This window comes from Rattus norvegicus, chromosome 10, assembly GCF_021556685.1.
Source record: "Rattus norvegicus strain SHRSP/BbbUtx chromosome 10, alternate assembly SHRSP_T2T, whole genome shotgun sequence".
Classification (NCBI taxonomy): Eukaryota; Metazoa; Chordata; class Mammalia; order Rodentia; family Muridae; genus Rattus; species Rattus norvegicus.
Genome location: NC_141543.1, coordinates 50,741,611 through 50,758,493, shown reverse-complemented (window position 1 = coordinate 50,758,493; position 16,883 = coordinate 50,741,611). Strand labels below are relative to the sequence as shown.

Genomic DNA, 16,883 nt, shown 5'->3' with positions numbered 1-16,883 from the left:
TAGAACATTAAGACTTGGAAATCGGTGAGTCTTATCTCAGTAATTTCCAAACTCTAGTTGTCATAACTAGGGGTATGGACTGCTCTCTTGTCTTTTTCTTAGCCGTGGTCTATACCTGAGGTAAAAACAGACCAAATGACCCAAGGAATACACAAAGACTCAACAGAATCAACTAAATGATGTTTAACCTTTAAAGGGTGAGACGATGACAGGTGACTGTGTATGGCTGCCTTGTGGCTTTCCAGGTCTCCAGTAGCCAAGCGCTGAAGCAGTCACCCCATCTCCCTCTATACATTTTAAGAGCCAAACATCTGATCAGTCCCCTTTCCCACCATCCTCTTGTCTTTCCAGTGTTTATGAAATATATGGTGACGACTAAGAAAGAAGAGACACATTTAAATACGTTCTCATGTATCACATATATTTTGAATTCTTCAAAGGTTGAATTACATTTAGTTTTTAACTCAAATATTTTTTAAAGATTTATTTATTGTGTTTACAAGAATACACTGTGGCTGTCTTCAGAAGAGAGAGCATTGGATCCCATCACAGATGGTTGTGAATCACTATATGGTTGCTGGGAATTGAACTCAGGACCTTTGGAAGAGCAGTCAGTGCTCTTAACTGCTGAGCCATCTCTCCAGCCCCCAGTGCAAAAATAAATTTTAAGTTTTATATAAAGACCAAAAAAAAAAAAAAAAGGCCAGGTGATGCCCTTAAGTAATAATATTCATGTAATTTTGGCAACCAAAACTGAAAACTTAAGAAAGTAGTTAATTATTTACATTGAAATTTGAACTGAAATCTGCAAAATTACAAACACTTTCAAATGTGAAATCAAGGTATAGTTACATTTCTGAGTCATTTACTAGGTCAAAATCTAAATATATTATCAAGGAAAAAGACATTTGCAAGTTTGATAACTGGAATTTGATCTCCGGAACTCAGCAATGAGGGGAGTCTGTAGGCCCACATACACAATGAGGAGGTGAGGATTCTTGTTTTAATGAACGTTAAGTAGCCAGTGTGAAGTTAGGTCTTATGGGGAAGTTCTGGCTTCCTTTCTCTAAGATGCTTCCTCGTTACTCTAGATAATTCTAACTGATGCCGGGTCAGAAGGGATGAGGGTCTGCTGCCCTTCTAAAAGAATCACTGGCAAATAATTAAACCGCAGGGTTTCTAAAAGTCAAAATAGAAGACATAGTATAGTGAAGATAAACAGTCTTTTTTGAAATCTTTCTGTCCTTTAAAAATAGTAACCCCCCTCTAGGAGAGTTCACGCACAGCCTGTCCAACATCCAAGAAGTCACAGGACTCAACAGGACAGCACAGCTTCAAGCGTAGAACCGGCAGCGTAGACTGGAGTAAGGCCGAGGGGTCAAGTGGCCGAGCTCCAGAAAACCACGGAAATAAAGCCAGTGGAACAAAGGGCCCAGGAAGAGCTGTACTGGCCAGGGTGGAGAGAGGAGTGCTGACTCCTGCTGCTGTTATGTAAGGAGGAGGCGGCCGCCACTGTCAAAAGCTAAAAAGGAAAAGTAAGCTCAGAATTAGATCTTGGGTGCTGAAACTGTCTTCTGCTGTTGGTAACAGCAAATATATACAGAAAACCAGAGTGAACCAAACTCAAAATGGAATTTTTGGTGTGGCGAGTCCATCAGTCATAAGTTCAGAAATAGGTTTGTGGGAAGGAGGCGATGTGGGGTTACCCTCAGGAGAGCTTTGTTAGGAGAGGCTCATGACAGTGGGCAGCAATGAAGGCCTTAATTTGGGAGAGCATTAGGAGGGGAGAAAGTATCATACTAGCAGTGAGGTATCGTCCAGGCCTTGAAGGGAGAGAGAACCTTCCTTAATCTCCAGAGGAGACACAGTGATCATGTATAGATGACAGAGGTCTTGGACGGAGAGAGCCTTCAAATCCCAGTGTCAGGAGAGAGTGCATCACGGCCACAGCCAGCCATTTTGATTCTTCTGAGTCACAGCAAGTTCCTGTCCTTATTCCTAAGGAACAGCCTGTGGGGACAGTACCGGATTTCTGGGAGAGGCAGGCAGGTAGAGGGTCTGTGATCTAACAGTTACATAACAAATTGCACTTATCATAAGAACATTCTTCTTACAAACACGACTAACACTATGTTCATTAGTCTAATAGAGTCTGATCTTTTTGTGAGCAATCCTTGTTTTATCTTGATTATTTCACAATGAACATTCACAACCAGTATCTAGACAGGAGACGAGCATTATCGGCGTGGAGGCTGGAGAGGAACCCTTTCTATAACAGCCCAAACTAAAACCAGCAAGTAAATAAAAGGATGAACACATAAAGCCGCCCAGCTGGCAAAGCCTGCCCTTGCACACATTGTATACACACAGACTACCAGTGCTGAGTCCAGGAGAGACAGGCGTCAGTGAAGCTCCATTTGCCTGACACTATTCCCAGCCCTATCCTGCAGCTGCCCACAGATCCACACCCCCAGCCTCACCTGCTTTACTCTCCTTGCTTTTAGCTCTAGGTTAAAAGAACACAATTCCCCTCCCCCCTGTTTCTTGGTGCTGAGAGTGAGCTTTCTCTCTCGATGAGCCTACTCCCTTCACATAGGTGTCCGTCATTGAGCCTGACGCTACCCTTCTCTCAGATTTCATCAAGACAGTCTTTGAACTTCCCTTCTGAGTCCATTTCCAAACCTCTCACCAAGGAGCCCAGGAACCTTCAAAATAAAACTGATTCCTGGTAACAGATTTAGATATTATGATGCCCAATTTTAAATTCTTTAACATTATTTACAACAAAATGTGTTATCTACTAGGAATTATCCCAGTAGCAAAATTAATTCATTTCAACATTGGCAAAAATACATGTGTTTTTCATATGGACCAACCAATGCCCAGAAATCATACACACACACACACACACACACACACACACACACACACACACACACATGCCAATCCTAAATAAATTTTATATTCTGTGTTTGTTAGCAAAAAGCAGTTTCGATATTTTTCTCAGCACAGAGCTTATTTTAGGTCTTTTCCACTCAGATCTTAGTTTATCTCCTTTGGTAAGGCTTAATGAAGTACCCTTTATCTGTTATATACAGAGCAAGCTAGCATGGATCCTCAAAGTTATTGTTTGTAGGGATTATTTCTTTTGTAATTTTTATTGTAAAAAGGAAATATTTTTGGCAACCATCCGTATTCATCATTTTATATGTCACCGCCTTAATATCTTACATTTATTGCTTGTGATATTAAGGACATTTCAAAAAAGAAAGTCGTAGCAATAATTTAACAAAATATTTTTTTCTCCCTGCCTCATTTTCAAGAGCATTGAAGGTATCAAGCTCTAAAATTCCTTCAGGGAAGACGTTCATAATTAATGCTTCAGCTGTTAACATGTCACACAGGCCTGCCTGAGGTAACGCTCAGCGGTCTTTTTAGTCTCAAATTCTAAATCTGCAAAGCTTTGCATCATTGCTTTCTCTTTAAAGGAAGAAACAAAAGTAGAAATGCAGCGGGTCCCCCAAACACCCATATTCCTATATATACACGCTCATACAGGGTGGGTCTGTCTCAGTCTGAATTCTCCAGAGAACAGAACTGCTGTAGCAAATTTAATTTAGCTTACCTTAAACTAATAGCAGCAGTTGCCTCACACCTCAGAGGCTGAGAACCTGGCAGTGCTCCGCCCTTGAGTCTGGGTATCAGGGCAGCTGGAGGAGCTCCACAATGGCTGTCTCGCGTCGGCAAGGCCAACACCTAGTAGTTGTTCAGGTCATTCCCATAAGAGCCTTGCTACTTCCGTTCTAGCACAGGAAGCCTGGAGGGTTCCTGGGGAGCTGCTGCTGTCTGTAGTCAATGATGGCCGGCTGTAGCCCTGGCTCCGATATCAGTGATCGAGTCTGCAGCAGCAGCAGCAGCAACAACAGCATAATCAATTCTGTGGAGAGAGGGAGGCCCACTGAGCAAAAGGCACTCCTCTTCCATCAGCCACGGCCCTTTTGATCCCCATTACTAACTGAAGGTGCTGCCCACACTTGGGGGCCATCTTCCCACGTGGATTCCAGGCAGACAGGATAGTCCTCCAGGTGAGGCTCCCTACCCAGGCGTGCTGGCTTGAATAATGGCTCCCATAGGCTCATATATTTGAATGCTTGGTCATTAGGGAATGGCACTACTTGAGAGGGATTAGGAGGTGGAGGCCTTATTGGAGTGGGTGTGGCTTTTTTTGCAGGAAGTATATCACTAAGGGTGAGGTTTCAGAAGCCCAAGCCAGGCCCAGTGGCTCTGTCACTTCCTGCTGCCCGTGGATCAGGATGTTAAACTCTCAGCTCCTTTTCCAGCACCATGCCTGCCTGTGTGCCACCAGGTTTCTCAGCATGCTAATAATGCACTAAATTTCTGAAACTGTAAGCAAGCCCCAGTTAAGTGCTTTCCTCTATCAGAGTTGCTTTGATCACAGTATCTCTTCACAGCAATAGAACACTAAGACACCAGGTGATTCTGATTTTGGCAAGTTGATATTAAAACCAACCATGATAATCTGGGAGATACTGCTTTACGAAACCAGAAGGGCACTCTGGAAGAAATCAGACCATGCTTCTTCAGCCTGTCATTTAGGACACAGACCTGGCAGGTGCCTCTGTGACAGCATTCAGACCTCAGTGGGAAAAATAAGCCCAGCTCCTCCCCCTTGCAACTGCAGGATATCTGACCTCTCTGTGGCCCTTGACATATAGGATGGGCCAGGCAAAGTCAAGTGGTATGAAACTTCTCCGAGCCCTGAAAACCTGTAGGGGTCAGAAGGAAGGGCTCTTTGTCCCGGGTGTTTGAAGGCCTTCCATCATGTATTTGTGTATTTATGGCAGCTGTCTCTCTAATGAGCTCTCCTTCCAGGGCTCCATCTCTTAAGAAAGCTCTTCTGAAGGCTGACCAGTGTTGGCTCCCTCCCAGGAGCTGAGAGGTGGAGAGCTAGCTGACCTGTGCTGTATCCCTGCTTCTGTTTTCCTCTACCCAGTGCACTCACCAGCTGTAGAAAATAAAGAAACCATGCCCTGTGATGTTTGGGGGTCAAACTCAATGCATTCAGAATTGAAAAAGGCCTCAAAGAACCTGACCTTTGAAGTACCACTGTGGTGGTTTAATATTCGTGGCCCAGGGAGTGGCACTATTAGAACGTGTGACTTTGTTGGAGAAAGTGTGTCACTGTTGGGTGAACTTTGAGACCCTCCTCCTAGCTGCCTAGAAGAGAGTCTTCTCTTAGCAGCCTTCTGATCCAGATGTAGAACTCTCAGCTCCTCCTGCACCATGCCTGCTTGGATGCTGCCATGTTCTTGCCTTGATGATAATGGACTGAACCTCTGAACCTGTATGCTAGCCTCAATTAAATGTTGTCCTTGTAAGAGTTGCCTTGGCCATGGTGTCTGTTCACAGCAGTATAACCCTAATTAAGACAACCACCGTGATAGTAATCCAATGAAGGATAAAAGTCTGAACAGGTTTATAAACATGAATTTCTCTCTGATTAAAAAAGAAGGACAAATAAAAACTTGACGAAGGAGAGTAGATGATTCAGGAGGGTGGAATGGTGGTGGTTTCAGCTTTCCATGGACATCTTTGAATGTTTTTTAGAGTAGGTGGGAGGGTGCAAACGAAGAATAGAGATAAAAATGGTGTGCACAGGTTCTCAGTGACCTTAGGGGACTTGTGTAATGATGCAGCAAGAAAACTGGCTCCAGAAAGAGTGTGATTTGTGCCAGATGTGAAGGCCAATGTGTTAGGAGAGGAACAGTAAATAGAGTGCTATGCCAGACACATCGGTGCTGGCATGAAAATACAGGTTCATCAGAGAGGGCCAGGAATGGCTGAGCAAATTCAGGCTTGTCATAGAGAATGGATCAGTCCTAAAGACATATGTAGAAGATGCCATGGAAGAAAGATAGTTTGAGAGAAGAGGATTTTTTTAGAAGTTCCTATTGACAAAGCTTGAAAGACAGCCAGAAGATAATATTCCACATTGAAAGAGACCATAAACCAGGACTGGAGCCTGAAAGGACTGTGCCATTTTTACTTGAAGAGAACTTTACATAGGTATGGACATATAGCTGGCTGAAGCATTGTATGGCTTCCAAACCCAGTGTCCTTCTCTTTTGTCCCCTCTTTTTGGACCACAGAAAACCCTTGAATAGTAAATTCCAAAGCCAAGTGAACCAGAGACATTATCTCTCATCTAGGTCACGTTCAGCTTGGAGATATTAAATACTAAATAAAGACATGTTAATATACTGTTGATCATGTAAAAAAGAATGCCTAACCATTGAATTGAAGGTGAACTTTGTTGAAAATGACTTTCTCTAACGATAAACTCTCTTTGCTAGAAAAACTGCTTTCCAAGAGGAAGGATGCAGAAGAGAATGAAGAAATCATTTAGATAGAGCTTTTAGACTTTGATTTAAATCAAAGCCAGTCCCATTATAATGAAGACGCATATAAGGATGATGAACATCACTCCAGAGGTGGCATTCTGTGCCAAACCTTTTGTTGGGGGCCAATGAATAATATTTGTGGCATTTTTATGCAGTAGTGAGTATAGGATTATAATCATAATGTGTTTGCTGTATGGCTATTGTTTTTTGTTTTAAATCAGCTATAGCAGTGTTTTAAAGATAAGTGAAGAAGAAACTCAAACATTCTGACTTTACCATGCATGTACACTGATTTCCGTGTGCAAGAGGAAGTCCAATACCTGTAAAGTGGCTTTAAAAGCTCCTCAGTGTCTATTATTGTTGTAGTCAGGGTTTCTATTCCTGCACAAACATCATGACCAAGAAGCAAGTTGGGGAGGAAAGGGTTTATTCAGCTTACATTTCCACGTTGCTGTTCATTACCAAAGGAAGTCAGGACTGGAACTCAAGTAGGGCAGGAAGCAGGAGCTAATGCAGAGGCCACGGAGGGATGTTACTTATTGACTTCCTTGCTTCCCCTGGCTTGCTCAGCTTGCTTTCTTATAGAACCCAAAACTACCAGTCCAGGGATGACACCACCCACAATGGGCTGGGTCCCCCCTGCCCTTGATCACTAGTTGAGAAAATGTCTTACAGTTGGGTCTCATGGAGGCTCCTTTCTCTGTGATTGTGATAACTTCAGCTTGTATCAAGTTGACACATAAAACTAGCCAGTACAGTTACCCTTGTAACTTCTTGGTTATGCATGAAGAACAGCTTAAACTGATGTTCTAGGTGCCTATGTTAACTCTACTGTCTGACTCTTCATTGCTATGAAATTAAAATTCTATATTTAGCTGGTAATCAGAAAAAATAGTAACACTGTGTCAGCCTGTCTAGTTATACGATGTGGATTCATTGTGTTACCTCTGCCTTGTATTGCCTCAGCTATTGCTTGGAGGTGGTATATTACAAAATACATAGAATTGAAACTGTCCTAAAGAAGTCTGTCATCATAAGTTGTTTTTTAAGGACTTATACTTCTAGAAGGCATTCCTTCTGTGATACCATCTACACGCTCAAGCACACGCATGCACGAAACGAATGAACGCACATATGAAAGGTTGATCAGTCCTTGCTACATTTTTTGTCCCTTCTTTTTGGACTGCAGTTAACCCTGGAGTAGCAAATTCCAAAGCCAGGTGACTTAGAAATCAAAGGGAAGAGACATGTATGTAGAAAAGTGATTTGTACTCTAATCCAGGAAGATGTTTCAGATATGTCACCAGCTTACTTTAACCCATTTGACTTAGGCTCCAAAGTAAGTTTAATTTAATGCTGGTGGCACAGCAAATTATGAGTGGCGCTATAACAGTATGTGTAGAGCTACGATGTTCACATGCCTAAATCCAGAATTTAAGCAGTTATTGCAATGTATGACTGTATCCTTATAAACCAGTTAGAAACCCTGCCCTCTAAATGAGGCAGTAACTGTAATCCCAATTTTCAGTGCACAGCAGGTTCAAAGAAATGCAAGTGGGAATTGTTTAAACTCAGTTATTTTCAGGAACTCTGTGGCAGAGACCGGTTTTGCCTCATGGCTGTCATTAGGAAACTATCTTAAGTTGGTGACAGACTAGTTATGTATACCTTTCCCCAGGGGGTCCCAGTCACAAAGGCAGTAAAGTCTTAATATTTTTCATCATTACATACAAATGCCCTTGTTTTTCTGTCCCAAATGAACTGTCTGCAGACCTCTGTGGCTCAGACATAGAAGCTCAAAACTCTCCTCGTCACATAGCAGATGTCCAAACAGTTTGGCAGAATTACAACTTTGCTTGGAAAAAACCTTCAAATTAGCAAGGAGTGCTTTATAAATGACACAGTAGCCAAATGGTTCCACAAAAGAATCCCACTAGCTCAGCTGAGTTCCTAAACTGACAGGAGAGCAAGGCCAGAGTCACACCACTAGGAAAGAAACCCATCAGCAGCCAGACTTTCTCAAGAATCCAAAACAAAGTCCAAATCTGCATTCTCTGCTCCACTAAGTACAGGTTTGAAAGCAGCTGATGCCCGCTAAGGTGTGGAAATTTAAAAAAAAAAATTGTCTCAGAGTAAAGTGATTCCAATAGCTGCTTGAAGCAAGCATTTTTTAATTTTATTATATCTGAGTACACTGTAGCTGTCTTCAGACACACCAGAAGAGGGCATCAGATCCCATTACAGATGGTTTTGAGCCACCATGTGGTTGCTGGGAATTGAACTCAGGATCTCTGGAAGAGCAGTCGGTGCTCTTAACCACTGAGCCATCGCTCCAGCCCACATTCTGTCTTTACATCCCTATGAGTCAACCTGTCTCAGGTGGCAAAAACCTCAATAAACCAGATTCAGTTGCCTGCCCTTAATAAGCCAACTTAACCAATGAATAATAGTGAAAGTTACAAAAAGTTACTGTGACCACACTGGGAAGAGGAGCAAAGAGGTCCAGTGGGCCATTCCTGGTCAGTCCATTTTCAAATCCTCATGTGAGGGTGAGGTTTCGGGAGAGGGCCAAGGGGACTGCACAGCTAAGCAGCATGTGAACTTACAGCATGTGAACGTTATTAGCACGTGGCTTCTCTTTTCCAAAGACAAGTTCTCCCTGTGGCTGGCAAGGTTTCATTTTTTCCCCTTCTCCAAGCATGAGATTCTTGAAGGGAAATCCCACTGCCCTGTGGTCTCCTGTTCATAGTCTGATAGGCAAAAAGAGAGACACAAGTGTTTTCACGCACACCAGGCCACAGGCTACAAAGCAGTCTGGCTTTAAACAAGTTATCCAAAGGCCCATGTGTTGAAGGTGTAACCCCCCATCCTCCCTGGCCCCCAACCAGTTTCACTATTGGATGTGGTGTGACATTTAAAGGGTATGCCCCAGCAGGAGAAATTTAAGTGGGAGTTTAGCCCCTCCTCCCCTGTCTGGTTTCCCAGCCATGTGGTGAATGGCTTTGTCCTGCTGCCCTACCTACTATGATGTGCCATAAACCTGAAAACAACAGGCCCTGCTGGTTATAGACTGAAACTGTGGGGCAAAAGAACCCCTCTCTCTGCAGTCAGTCATCTTGAAGTTTGTGAGATGGGAAATACCAAACACAGCAGGGGTCCAGCCAAGGGGATACAGGCCCCTACATGGTGGCTGCCCCTATGGGAAACGGAAGACACTGGGAGTAGCTTTGTGGAATGGCAAATGCATTACCTCAGGGCATGAGCAACTGGGTGCACACTGGTCATGCTCAGGAGGAAGGCAGCCCTGGAACTACTCCCATACCATTCTCTGTGTCACTTGGTGGGAATACTGCAACTTGATGCTGGCCTGAAATGTGGTGGTCTGTTGCTACATCAGTTTTGTGTATGGCTGCTGGTCTTTTACCATTTTGTGTGTTTTCCCCCCAACTTTTATCCCCCAGGTTTCTCCCCCTAACACTAGATAAAGGATAGAAGGAAAGAGATTCCTGAATCTACTTTCTTTCCTTTTGTTCATTCTTTGAGCACAATATGAACAAACTACAACACTCCCCAACAATCAACAACTATCATACCTGCCTACTGGAGTTCGAGCATTTGTATTCCCTCTGAAAAGGTCCCAGCACTCAAAACATCAACAGAAACTGTCTGCAGCTGGCAAAACTACACCTCTGCCAGAGCATGAGGCAAATCATAGTCAGCTGCTGCAGACAGTCAGAAACAGCCCCACATCTCTACATCTGGGATTTAAACAAAAACTTTTTTTTAATAATATTTCTGTGGTTTTCAAAGAAACCAAAACATAACTGCCACTACAGTGTGTGGAGGATGGTTGAGGTGTCACATCCTGTAGGAACATGGTCTTAGGCCTCCAACTGAGAGTTACGGGAGTGGAGAAATAGTCCTGTTTGTCCTGAGCTGGTTCAGATGTGAAATGCCAGCTATTACTGCACTCCACTCTCCTCATAGGTGACTGCCCTGTGCTGTTCAGCTAGTCTGGCAGAGCTAGCTGAAGTAGGAAGAGGCCATAGGCCTTAGAGGTGTGGGATGAAGCTGCCCTTTCCCATTACCCTGCTGGGTGGCTTCTGGCAAGTTACTTAGCCTTTGCCCTTGTCTCTTCTTGTGTAAGTTTTCATATTTGGCAGAGGGTTCTGTGAGACACCTGTCTGCATTCATTAGGGACCATAACAGACTCATACAAGCCATGCCTGCCCCCTGTAGTGTGCCCACATCACCTGTATTGAGGCTGTGTTGTTGAAGTGTCTCAAAACAGGAACTCCATCTTGAAATTCTCCTCTCCTCCGGTGAAAAAGCTACATGATGTCATTAGTTGCTTCAAGTCACAAACTACATTCACAGTCAAGCTCAGAAGTTCTGTTTGGGGTCAGAAAAGTCATGAGCTGTGCTTGCCCCTTGCTGCACATAGCCTGATCACGCCGGTGTCTCCTGCTCCCCTTAAGGTTCTCGAAGCTGTGGGCTGAGCAGGCATTTGGTTCCTAAGTAGCATTGTTCCTTTAGCGACCCTGAGAAGGCACTATACCCAATTCTACCCCTACCCATAGTAGGGTGTCAGGCCATGGTGGTAAAGTGACAGGTTCCATATTGACATTGTCATAGCTTTGCGTACAGCATGACAATATGCTCAGATGTCTGAGCAAAGGAAGCTAGAAGAGGGAAACACAGCCTAGAGTGATACGGGGCATTGGAGGGGCAAACGTCCTAGCCAAGGAAATGGTTATGGGACTAAGAGGGCCGTGGAGCATTCATGTGAGAGTGGGCCGTGGAGCATGCATGTGAGGACCGAGGGCCCTTAAAGCCTGGTAGAATGACTTGGCTCTTCCCATAAACCCCTGGGGCTGAACAAAATGTTAAGTTCTGAAGCCACATTCTAGTGGAGCATTCTAGCAGGCTCTGTGGTGATGCTGACCTGGGAATCAACCTGGGTGTGGCGAGTTTTGGGAAGGGGAGAAGGCCAGCCTCTGAGGGAAGCAGCTGCAGAGTAGAGCTGTGTTCCAAGGCTCTCTCAGTGTCAAGATGTTCCAACCTGGGAGGCCTGTGGGGATGAGGTACAGGGCTCAGCCTCCAGCTTCCCCACCCCCTGCACGGCTGCTGCAGGCCCTGCAGCCTCTGCATCTTAGTAAGATAATGAGCTTACTCCCTCTGCTTCCATCTCCAGAGCCAGCTAAGGGCCAGACTTGTGTCTGTGGTAAAGTCCTGGGGCCTCTTAGAAGGACCAGAATTGTAGCTGCTGCTTTCCTGCAGGGTCCAAACCTGCCCCGTCTCCTCTGTGAAAGATGATACTGTCAAAGCATAGGAAGCCCTGCCCTGTAGCCCTGCGTTCTCACCGTGGTCCACCTTCTCAGCTGTCCCTTCTTAGAAGGCTGATGCCTCTTCTGCCTGCTGATACTCAGAGCAGTCGGCATGGGGCCAGATAGATGCAGAGAGGTGGCAGCAGGTGAGGGCTGGGGTAATTCAGGGAAACCGCAGTGGGCCAAGGGTGCTGGGCCAGTGCCTCAGCTTACCTGAGCTGGCCCTCTTTGTCCTGGGCCAGCCCCCCTGGCTGTGACATAGGAGCCCACGGATATGGTCTGGCCCCGCCTGATTCTAGATTAACTACAGGAGTTCCACTAACTCACATTGCTTTCACCTTAATAAGAGGATTAGCTGTGCCTTTCTAGCCAAGTGTTGGCTTTCAGGGAGCTTCACTGGCCTTGGAAGGACCTCAGGCAGCACCAAGCAGGCAGTGCTTAAGCCTAGTCCAGGAGACCATGACCAGTGTGCTTCACCCAGCATCAGTCAGGCTCAGCAGCTCAGTCCTCAGGGGAAACCTTTCCATTGTCAGAGACTCTGTCTTCCTTGGACAAAGCTAGTCCAGATAGCCTCAGGTACCTGAGTGTCTAGAGTTAGACATTCTGTGGCAGGTTTTTTACTCCCTCTAAAGGTCAGAATCCCTTCGTGGGTAAGTCATCACAGTATTTACCTCTTGAGGCCCCTTGTTGCTACTTCAGCACCCCGGGTTTCAGAAGACTCTTAAGACCCAGCGAATGGCCTCCATGGCTTATGGGATCTAGAGCAGGGAACCAGGCCCCCTGGAGAGGAAGACCCACAGTGCCTGAGTCTTCTTATGCTGTAGATGCAACTGTCAATCCCAGTACCTCTTGGGCAGCCAGGCCTTGCATGTGAGACCACTGATCCTCAGTTAGCTATCTGCCCTACCCCTGCAGAAGGCTCCTGCTCCCTCAAAATTCAGTGAAAAGCTTGGATCGTGGAATGTCTTCCATATAGAACAAGTGTTATGAAAAGAGCCTTGGTTTGATTAGGGTCCTCTGCTGACTTGAGGTATCTTGGAGAAGCCACTGTACCAGCAAATGAACCAGAATCTCTTTCCTGTGAAGTTCTTGAAGATAACATTTAGCCTGGTGCATGGCACCTGCTTCCCACAGAGTTTCATGTGGCTGCAAGGCTGTGCACAGCACTGTTGATAACCACGGCTGTTCTGAGGAGGAATAGTCTTTCAGTTATTTCTGTAACCCCAGAGCCCCCTCAGCTAAAGGAGGAGTCACAGTTCACAAGTAAGAGAAGAAAGTTGTTGTTTTTCTCTGCCCCTAAGCAGCATGTTTATTCACTTCCTGTTCTGCAAGTCTCTATATTCAGTAGATCTTTTGGAATACCACTCTATGCTTTGAGATACTCAGGCAAGTGCTTGGAGATTCCTATTTGTTTGGTGCGAATGCATGCCAGGTGCTCCTGGTAGTGGCAGGAGTGCCCACAAGCAGACTATAGTGCCTCTGGCTCCTGAGCCTGCCTGGAGGAAGGGCTGTGCTGAGGAAGGGATGCTACAAGCTCTGGGTGGTAGGAACAGACACCTGACTAAATGTTTGGTTCCCTGGAATTGGTCCTAGCCCCTTTACCTGGGAACCTCATATGCAGATAGCTCTGACACCTTCCTAACTAATGGTTCATCTGGGGGCTCGGCTCCTCAGATCCTTTAGTGACAGGTCCATCGTTGGGGTACTACCTTTCCTCCTTCACACCACAACTCATGAGTGGGTGCCTGAGCCTGTGTATTACCCCCAGGGCTTCAGGGCAGGAACTGGTGAAGACTGTCGACTAAGGATACTCCGGCAGCATTGTCCCCGTGCAGCCTCTAGCCTGGGAGAAGGAAGCATCTGCTGCTTTCCTTTGAATCTCTCAAGGCGAGGAGTGTGGCATGTCCTGCCTGCCAGGTCAGGGGTCTGTCTTGGCTGCGTAGCTGCCTGGGACCTTCCTACCTCCCCTGTCCGGTGGTGAGTAAGTGGGGCACAGGATCCCTGGCAGAGATCTGCTAGCAGCCTAGGGTCTATGGTTGCACTCAGATGAAACACCATAGTCTCACAGCTCTATGTGTGCAGATGTCTGCCGCCCCGTGTTTAACATAACCGCATCCTATGTTCAGCTTCTGGGTCAGACTACGCCATGTGTCTACATTGAGTAGTCCTTTGCAGAAGCCCAAGGACTGAGTCACAAATCTACTCACACATCACAGGGACATCATGTGGATCAGGGAGCCACATCTATATGACTACATTTTGAGGGCACACAAAACAAAAAAGGGGTGGCACACAAGCCAGGGACAGGTGAGAACAACCCGGTTATTCCAGGGATTTTGTTTTTCAAGGAGTAGACAAGGCTGTTCCTTGTCTTGGCGGTGTGTATATGACTGCATTTATTTGTCAGAATTCATAGAGTGTGATACCTTTGCTGGGCATGGTAGCACACCCCTGTACTTATAGTACTCAGGAGGCTGAAGCAGAAGGATCAAGAATCAGAGACCAGCCCGGGCTGTATTGCAAGACTACTTTTTTAAAACTTACTCTCTTAGTGCCCCCCCCCTTACCTCTTCCCACAGTCCTCTTCCTATCCCACCTTCTCCTCTGAGCAGGTCCCCCCCCACACCCCCCTCCACCAGTATTCCCCTACCCTGGCACTTCAAGTCTCTGAGAGGCTAGGTGCCTCTTCTCCCACTGAGGCCAGACAAGGCAGCCCAGCTAGAAGAACATATCCTAGACAGGCAGCAGCTTTTGGGACAGCCGCCTTTCCAGTTGTTTGGGACCCACGTGGAGACCCAATTGCATATCTTAGACCCAGCCTGTGTATGCTCTTAGGTTGGTGGTTCAGACTCTGAGAGCCCCAAGGGTTTAGTTAGTTGACACTGTTGGTCTTCTTATCCCCTTTAGGGCTGTAATCCTTCCTCCTATTCTTCCATAAGAGTCCCCAAGCTCCATCTACTGTTTGGCTGTGGATGTCTGCATCTATCTGTCTGAGTCAGCTGCTGGGTGGAGCCTCTCAAAGGACAACTTGCTCCTGTCCACAAGCTTAACACAGTATCAGGAATAGTGTTAGGGTTGGTGCGTGCCTGTGCGGTGGGTCTCTAGTTAGGCAGGTTATTGGTTAGCCACCTCTCAGTCCTTGCTCCATCCCTCATACCCACATTTCTTGTAGACAAAATAACAAGACTCTGTTTTTAAAAACTGATTCGTCTCAGTAAATCTGACCTTACATTAAAACAAAAAACAAAAAACAAAACAAAACAAAACATCCTCTTGGAAAATCTACCTATCTCTCTTCATTTAAAAAAAAAAAAAAGCCTGTGATTACAAAGCCAAAACATCCTTCCAGCCCATTGGCAGAGGCACCACTGGCTTGATTGTGATGAATGGGTTGCTGCCCATCCCCTGAGATGCCTGGCTGCTTATCAGACAACCACTCCACTGTTCACCAGATACTTGGAAGTTTCCTTCCCAAGGTAGGCTGAAGTCCATGTCAATATTGACTGTAGAGGCTGCCAGGTTTCACCATATTTGGTTAACAGCTGAAAGTCGTGTCTAGGTTATTTTCCAGCGGTTTTGCACAGGTGGGCTGTGCTTTATTTAAAATAAAAAGAATAATCGAAAAGAGCCCTTCAGAACTCAAGGTCGCTGTGCTAGAAAAGCCAGAGGTGCAGGTGAATGTCCAAGTGAAGCTTTGGCCTCTCCTTTCCCTCTCAATGGACATAGCATGAGTCTTTAAAAGCATATGTGCTGTAGATCTCCAGAGATAGCTCAGTCCGTAAAGTACTTGCCACACAAGCACAGGACCAGAGGTGGACACCAGTACCCATGTGAGAAGTTGGGAAAAGTGGAGCACACTTGTAACCCTAGCTCTAGGGAGGCAGAGACATGCTCACTGGCCACCCAGCCTACGATAATCAGTGAGCCATAAGCCAGTTAGAGACCTTCTCAAAAGACAAAGGGGGACAGCTTCCAAGGATCTCCAAATGTATGCATGTATATGTGCATATGTAGCTCCAACATGCACACACACCCCATGTGCACAGAATGGTGACTGGTATCAGCTGGCCTGTGGTCCCCATGGTACATAGTCCCTGTTCTGGGCCAATACTCTTAGGGAGCTGCCTTTGGAAGAGCCATGAATCACTGTGGAGTGGTGTGATTCCTCAGCCATTCCCTGTTAGGTGGGGCAAGCAACATTTCTAGCATCCCATACCTACCTTCATGGGACCTGAGGAACCTCAAGGCAGATGTAGGCTCCAACTTGATGCCCTCCTGCAGGAAGTAGAGAATGGACTGGGAGTTAGGATATGCCACGAGTCCCGGGAACCAATCTGTTCTCCTTCATGGGGATTTAAAAATAGTTTTAAAATTAATTTTTAATTTGTGTATGTGAATGTTTTACCTGCTTGCATATCTATGTACCATGTGCACGCCTGGTGTCCTTGGAGGCCAGAAGATGTCTGATCTCCTGGAACTGGAATTATAGTCAATTGTCAGCTACCATTAGGTGCTGGGATGGAACCCAGGTGTTCTGGAAGAGCAGCCACTGCTCCAAACTGCCGAGTCACCTTTTAGTCCCCTGGGGGATCCTTGAGACAGCCAGGTGCTCCTCGGCTCCTTCTGTCTGGATCTTTCCTGGAGGTGGCAGCTTAGAGACAAAGATGAGGTCCTACCTCAGAACAGTCCTGTGATCTTCTTCCGGGTCAGCAGACGTTCCCTAAGCAACCTAGATGGTTAGTTTCTTTGTATCCATGTTAACCCTGGGTCAGGCTGTCCATAACTCCCAGAGAGGCTTAGAGAGGCCTGGCAGCTGTCTGCGGTTCCCACCTGTAGGGCAGGTGCCTAGGCTACCAGAAACCTCTGTAAACATCTGCTTGTTTGACTTGGCAACCCCATGGTGAAGCTGTAGGCCCCAGAGTCTCAGACACCAACACTGGTCTCTCCTTTTCCTTCTCCGTCTCTTTCCTGTCTTGTCTTTCCTCTGCAGCCCTAACCCCTGTTTGACCTCGCTTTCTGTTGCTGCAATAAACACAACTTGGGGAAGAAAGGGTTTATTTCAGCTTCTTATCTAACACTGAGGGAAGTCAGCACAAGAACTCAAGCAGAAACTGTGGAGAAATGAGACTCACTG

The 16,883-nt window shown here is 45.9% G+C and overlaps 1 protein-coding gene, 1 long non-coding RNA gene and 1 pseudogene across 18 annotated transcripts in view; 2 read left to right on the top strand and 1 right to left on the bottom strand.

Moving 5' to 3' along the window:
• The window catches only part of Pemt (phosphatidylethanolamine N-methyltransferase), a 73,877-nt gene that overhangs the window by 36,057 nt on the left and 20,937 nt on the right, over nt 1-16,883 (top strand). The gene's annotated exons all lie outside the window — the stretch shown is intronic.
• Nucleotides 401-16,586, bottom strand: LOC148002895 (uncharacterized). 3 transcript variants are annotated; one of them, XR_015631665.1, is made up of 9 exons: nt 16,321-16,568; nt 16,155-16,226; nt 15,970-16,024; nt 12,421-12,529; nt 11,368-11,493; nt 10,676-10,814; nt 9,029-9,172; nt 3,626-3,937; nt 401-2,010 (listed from the first exon to the last, which is right to left on the bottom strand). It is a non-coding gene; the product is annotated as an uncharacterized LOC148002895 (long non-coding RNA). The 3 variants fall into 3 exon arrangements; XR_015631666.1 differs by lacking the exons at nt 11,368-11,493; nt 12,421-12,529 and having other exon boundaries at nt 16,321-16,586; XR_015631667.1 differs by lacking the exons at nt 11,368-11,493; nt 12,421-12,529 and having other exon boundaries at nt 401-1,522.
• On the top strand, nt 5,754-6,660 carry Dnaja1-ps3 (DnaJ heat shock protein family (Hsp40) member A1, pseudogene 3; annotated as a pseudogene).